This window comes from Apium graveolens, chromosome 5 (genome assembly GCF_009905375.1).
Source record: "Apium graveolens cultivar Ventura chromosome 5, ASM990537v1, whole genome shotgun sequence".
NCBI lineage: Eukaryota > Viridiplantae > Streptophyta > Magnoliopsida > Apiales > Apiaceae > Apium > Apium graveolens.
The window spans coordinates 295,937,872-295,945,290 of NC_133651.1; positions in this window are offsets into that span (position 1 = coordinate 295,937,872).

The window sequence follows — 7,419 nt, forward strand, 5'->3', positions numbered from 1 at the left end:
GTGTCAGGCTAAGATTTCTTGTCCATCCTTTCATAGTAAGGTTATTAGCTAAAATCAAGGTTCATTCTTGCCAACTTTTTCCTAATGCTTGGGAGCTAATAACAATTTTCATAGTAAAGTGCTATCAACTGGGCATTCCCTTGAACACCATCATGTCTAGAAGCATATTTATGCTCATGTTTTCTTATTCATTAAGAGCGGGTTGTGTAGACTTGGTGTTGATAACATATAAATTTGCTCTCTCTTCATGACTCCAACCATGACTGGAATAAGAAGTTTCTTATTCTCGAGTGAAAATGTGGAGATTGAGGCGAGTTCTATAGGACTAGCTTTAGCAATGTCACTGACAGTCCAGATCATATCCTTCAACTTGACACCCCCGAGTTATATGCTCGTGATACACTTATTAGCGATAAAGGCTAGACTTACTTTCCACACTTTGTAAACGAGTAAAAGCTCGTCAAGGCCGAGCCTTGACGATCTTTTACTTGATGGTATTTACTTCTTTAACTTCAACTTTGAATAAGTTTATTCTTATTCTAATATTTTTTTAAATTTCATTTTAGCTGTTGACGCCTTGGATGAGGTAGCTTATAAGAAGGGGATCAACTGTACGAGGAAGATGACTAAGAAGGCTGATGAAGCTCAAAACCTCATTCCCTTAAAGATCCCCACATTCTTTGTGAAGTCTTTGTCTAGGAAGAAGAAGGCTAAGGGCCCTGATCGGTGTTCAAAGACTCTATTGTAAAAAAATATTTGAAAAAAAAAACAAAAAACAAATTTTTGAAAGAAATTATTTTACAATTTTTAAAATCTGAAAATAGAACGAATATATCGGATTTTTCTGGAATGAATCACGGATCACGCTTTCTTTAAGACGTTTCACGGCTATGTCCAAAATAGTGCTAGACAATCACGTTTGCCCCGTCGTCCCCAAGATAAAACAGCCCAAAATAATTCTTTAATGATAATTTCTTGCACATATAAATTATTGATCAATCCACACCCAAAAGAAACAAATATATTGCTCGAGATTGTTGTCTTCGGTTTAAGCAAACTTGACTCTTTATATAGATAGTAATGCTGGCTATGGATAATATAGCATGTAAGTATACAAGAGATGGTAAATTCACTAAATGTATAAATACTAAAAAGAGTGTATGTAAGAGATTTGTATAAGCACGTGAAAGAGAAAAGATGTGAATGTTTTTTTTGTGTGTATCAAACTTGTATGCAACAAGCTCCTTATATAGGCTAAAGAGGAGCCATAATATTGAATAAAAAGCACAAGACAAGGCACCCACCATGCTTGCTAAACAAATTAATGCACCAGTTACCAAATGGACCTGGACACCAAATCAATCAAATTCAAAACATAATAATTTTGATTTCATTTACTCATACGTTACACAATCTAAAAGAATAAAATATTTGATATTATTATAAAAGTATATTTTTTAGAAAATATTCACAATATACAACAATCCCCCACTTGAATATTTTTTAAAAATAATATTGTATTTGAGCAGTATTTCGAAAGAACTAAGGTTGCACATAAACAAAAGTGTCTTTAGACTTTAACCTTCGCATAGTGTATGAGATCCCGAGTTAAACAAGAGTGACCCGTAGTCTTGAACTCTATCTCGGGTATCAAATCACGCATAACCTTTCAAGGTGTAGTCAAATAGCCCGTGCATTATAGGCCATGCACGTGTATCCCAGTATGTGAATGCTCTAGGAATTAATGCCCTTAATTTTATAAGAAGCGGCCCCCACTTCTATATTCACATCGGTGAGTCTATCAAGAGTACTCCTAAAGTTAGGTACTCCCTCCAATTAAAGTATAGATCTCATTAAGAATATTAACTTACTCAACCTCTAATTATTTCAGGAAACAAGCTCTAACAAATTAATATTGCATGTTCTTCGAATATCACTTCATGACTTGTTATTACCACATTGAAGCTATTTCTTGGGATCTGCAGTCAGTTAGGTTGGGTCACCATCACAAGTGACTACTCTCAACGGGCAACAGTCCCATATTAACCAAATTTTTATAGACTTTCTCTCTGGCTAATTCTTTCATCAAAGGGTCTGCCAGATTATCATCAGATCTTATGTGATCCACTCTAACAGCTTCTTTAGAGAGATACTCTCTGACAATGCTATGTTTACGACGTATGTGTCATTTCTTAGAACTTTATCGATAGCCGCGGTACTATCGCAATTGATTAAGAAAGACAGGATCGGTCTTTCCCATAAAGAGATCTCTGCTTGCAAGTTTCTTAACCAACTTGCCTCTTTACTAGCTATAGCTAGTGCTATCAATTCTGCTTCCATGTTAGACTCAGCTAAGATAGTCTGTTTCTTTGATTTAAAAGAAACACCACCACCGGCTATATTAAAAATATAGCTACTTGTTGCCTTGGAGTCTTCTGACAAGGTATTCCAGTCAGCATCACTGTATCCTTCAAGGATAGCATGAAACTTACCATAGTGTAATCCAAGGTTCATAGTTTTCTTGAGATATCTCATGACCCTCTCAATATCATGCCAATGCTTCGTACTAGGTCTACTGGTAAACCTTCCCAACAACCCCACAACATAGGCAATATCGGGTCTAGTGCCATCAACAGCATATCTAAGACTGCCGATGATACTTGCATATTCTTGTTGTCTTACATCAAATCCCTCATTTTTAAATAACTTAACACCGGGGTCATATGGCGTACTAGCACGTTTGCAGTCAAAGTAATTGTATTTCTTTAAGATCTTTTCAACGTATCGAGATTGATCTAAAGAAAGTCCCTTTTCTGACCTAGTAATTTTGACACCAAGAATTATACTTGCTTCTCCAAGATCTTTCACTTCAAATTTGGCATTCAACAATAATTTCACTTTATTTACTGCATGAATATTTGAACCAAATATCAGCAGGTCATCTACGTACACGGAGATAATAGTACAAATGTCATTTTCAAATTTGTAATAAATACTTCTATCACTTTCATAGACTCTAAAGTCATCGGACATGATAAGTTTGTCAAATTTTTCATGCCATAAAGTAGGTGATTGATTAAGACCATATATAGTCTTATCTAACTTGCACACCTTCCTTTCCTGCCCCTGGATCATGAAACCTTCGGGTTGATCCATGTAAATTTCCTCCTCTAGTTCACCGTTTAAGAATGCATTCTTAATATCCATTTGGTGAATCACTAGATTATGGTTGGCAACTATAGAAATTAAGACTCTGATGGACGTCAACCTAGAGACTGGTGAAATGTGCCAAAGAAATCCATATTTTCTCTATGTCCAAAGCCTTTGGCTACTAAACGAGCCTAGTACCTTTCAACAGTACCATCGGGTCTTAACTTCTTCTTAAAGATCCATTTACATCCTATCGACTTACATCCAGGAGGTAAATCAACCAGATGTCAAGTTTTATTGGATTTCAAAGAATCCATCTCATCATTAATGGCTTATTGCCAAAGTTCAGTATCTAAAGAAGTCATGGCTTCTTTAAAACTAGTAGGATCTTCCTCTAGATCATAAACATAGAAGTCAGGGCCAAAATATTTGGCGACTCTAGCTCTCTTTCTCCTCATCGGTTCGATATCTGAATCCTCAGTGTGTTCTTTCTCCTTTAAAATAGGAGTAATTCACATTGAAGCACCCCTACTATTCCTCAATTTAAATGGAAACTTGTTTTCATAGAAATCAACATCAACTCATTCTACTATAACTCGTGCATTTAAATCAAAGAATCTATAGGTTATGCTATCGAGGCTATATCCAATAAATACAAACTCATAGGCTCTACTCGCAAGTTTAAGCCTTTTAGGATCAGAGATCCGAACATAAGCTAAGCAACCCCAAGTCCTCAAATAGGAAATATCGGGTTTTCTACGCTTAAACATCTCATAGGGAGTTATTATACTTCTGGATTTGGGTACTCTATTAAGTACATGACAAACTATTAATATTATTTGTCCCCACCAATGAGATGTGTTAGGACGAAAACACACGCTAATATTCACGCAAGTATACGCGATCGCAAGTAATATAGAATTATTTCTAGTTCCTTCCCACAGAGACTCTTTTAAGTTAATTTCAAACAATGTACTTATGCAACAATGGTATGGTTATTATTCAATGCTAAGACGATTAACAAATTGAGATTGTTTATAGATAAGATTAGCTAAGAAATTATACTAAAGAAAATTAACTAAGGGATTAAAAGGGGTTGATTACTATATGACACAAACATAGGATTGTAACTTCATTAATACTTCATTCAATAGCCTTTTTGTTCTTAACCTTAGCATGCAATGGTGATGATACTAATCAGATAACACGAAACTAGTGAACGTCAACTTTCGTTGTACGAATACCCTACTATCAGACATCCACAAGATAGATAGAAGTTGAATAGACACCAATTATATTGAGACCCTATATGTCTATAGAATTTGACAACATAACGGTTTAACGCACAAATTATCTATCATGATTACATAGAGCAAGTAAGATGGTTAAAATTACCGACGAATCATGCATATCAAATACATGAACCTATGCTAGCATGGCAAGTTCTAAACCCCTAAATTTACTTTCGCTTCATTAGAGATTAATATGCTATCTTATAAGTTCGTGACGCTCATAAGACGAATAAGCACAACCAATACTAGGTTATACACTACTAGAAATAGTAGATACGACATCGGTCCTTAGAAATCGGCATGTAATGCACCCGATGTTAAAAGCCTGTTTAACATCGGTTTAAAAAAAAGCGATATTGAATATAAATCTGATATCGGTTTAATATAGTAGCTGTTGTCTATGTTCAGTTTTAAAATAATAACAAATAAATGCTTTTCACTTTAACATCGGTTATGTATGCTAACCGTTGTCTATAGCCATTTCTAAAAAAATGACTAAATAAATGTTTCAGCTCCCCGCTGAGTGCCCAAATTTCCCCCCTTAACAAAAAAGTTAAAATTTATTTCCCCCTTCCCCCTTTACTCATACATCGACTATCTCTCTATCTCTCTCTCTCTCTATCCCCATCTTTATCTCCCTCCCTCTCTCCCCCAAACCAACTGCGACTTCACTTCCCTTATTTCTCTCTTCCCCTGTTAGGTCCCAATGTGTTTGTAGAAGGGGGGTTTGATACAAACAGTACCGAATAATCGAATAAATGCGGAATAAAAATATGAAACAAAATTTAAGTTAAATAAGAATATTATTAAACTTGAAAGGTGTTACAACAACTGTATCGATTACAAGGAATTAATCTCAAATTAATTATCACAAATCTAGAATAAATTCGACATGAACTTTTTCTATTTTTGTAATAAAAAGATTCAAATGCTAAACGCAATTTGAGATTAAGTTCTAGGGATTTTGATCCGCTAGATAGTTACACAAGAACAAGAGAATGATTTCTAGTTGATTGGATTTAACTTTGCAAACTAGAAATGTGATCTTGAATTTAGCAGATGAAAAATAAAATGTTTTTTGCGGCTGCTTTTCTTTCTGTGTTCTTGGTTGTTGGATGATAATGAATGTATGTTGCTTCTGTTCTTTTTAAATCAATCAACAGACTCTCATTGAACTGGCAAGACAATCCTGAGCTCAGCAAAATAATCGGTAGGACTATTGATTGTACTAGCAAGACAATCTGATTGAACTACAATGACTTTCGGTATGATAATCAGTTGAACTAGCAAGACTATCTCCTTCCCAGTAGAACTTTCGGTATGACTATTGAAATGACTTGGCATGACAATCGGTATGACAATCCAGATTGTCATGCTATTTCATTTTCAATTCTCTTGCTGATTTAAGACTGTTTTTAATCCAATTAAACTTCTAAAAATTCTTAATATTAATTCTGTATTAATTAATCAATTAATTCAATTAATCAATAAATTAATCTTTGCAGATATAATTTATTTTCTTAATTAAATTATATGACTTAATTAATTAATAGAGAATTAATACTAATCTTGAGCAGTAACCATTCTTCTGAAAATCTTCTGATAATCACAGTCAATTATGAATCAATTCCACCACTTCAATGTTGACACTCGATGTACTGTCTGGTTCATGAGTGACTAACTTCCGTGACGTTTCTTCATGTCTTGACTTTGATACTTGATTTTCTTCAGATTAAATCCTTGTAATTATCTGATACCCTGACGAGATCTCTGTCACTTGATTAAATCCACAACCTTGATTTATATCACTGAGGCTTGATCAATTTCTTGAACTTCTTCCAGTGAAGTAATTCCTCAAGTCTGTAGATGAACCTTGTTTCTGAATCCTTTGACAGATGTTACTTTGCGAGATCTCTTTGATGGTAGATTCACTATTTACTTATTATATTCTTATTTGAGTTGAGTTAAATCCTCGAATATACAAATAGGCTATGACATATGCCTTACAATCTCCCCCTATTTGTTTGTTAGATAATAACACACAAATACCTAGAGGATAACTCAACTAACAAATAAGAAAAATATATAAACAGAAATGCAAAGTAAATAGCAGAAAAGTTCTGGATAACATTTAACCTTTTCCAGATTCCAAATAAATGTTCCTCTAGACTGAACATATCTTCAAGTAGTTTCATCTTCATTTGTACAACCACATTTCCTGTTGAGAAGCGCATATCTGTCTTGCTTCTCCCCCTATGAGAATCAACTGATTAAAGAAGATCACCTTCGTTTACCACCTCTCCCTTACAATAGGATCAGCAGATAAAAACCAATGGTACTCACCTTTTGAAAACAGCTTCTTCCTTTACTAGAAAATCACCTTGTGTTTACCACCTCTCCCGTACAATAGGATCCGTAGTTACAAATAACAATGGTGTGGTGTAGTGTACATATGTAGGATCTTTTTCTTCCTCCCTGCTATTTCCCCCCCTTAGTTGAGGAATCCTCCAAACTATTACTTAAGCTTTTATCTCCCCTTTAAAGAAGGAATGTATGCCGTAGTCTGAAGGAGTTCTCATATTTCACTTAGTTGGAAAAGAAATAACAAGTGTTTCTCTTTCTTCTTCACTGTGAGTGTGATTCTGTTTAGTGTACCTCACATGTGTTTCACTCTTCTCTCCAATCGTGTTTACACTCATTCTCACAAGTGTATCACTCCACTCATAGCTCCAAAAATCAGCTGTACCTGCAAGGAAAATCACCTTAGCCATCCTTAAGGAGGTCACAGGTGGTGCAATGGGAATTCACAAATCCCCATCCTTGTTAAACTCGTCAGATGAATCTGAGTCATAATTTACAAGTTGCTAGTTTCCCTTTTAGGCTTCCAGATTTAAATTCTGGGAAGGTAAACAATGATCCAAAGAATTTAGCATAAAGATCAAGGTTCCCTTCTAATGTCTGTGAAGACATTTCCTTG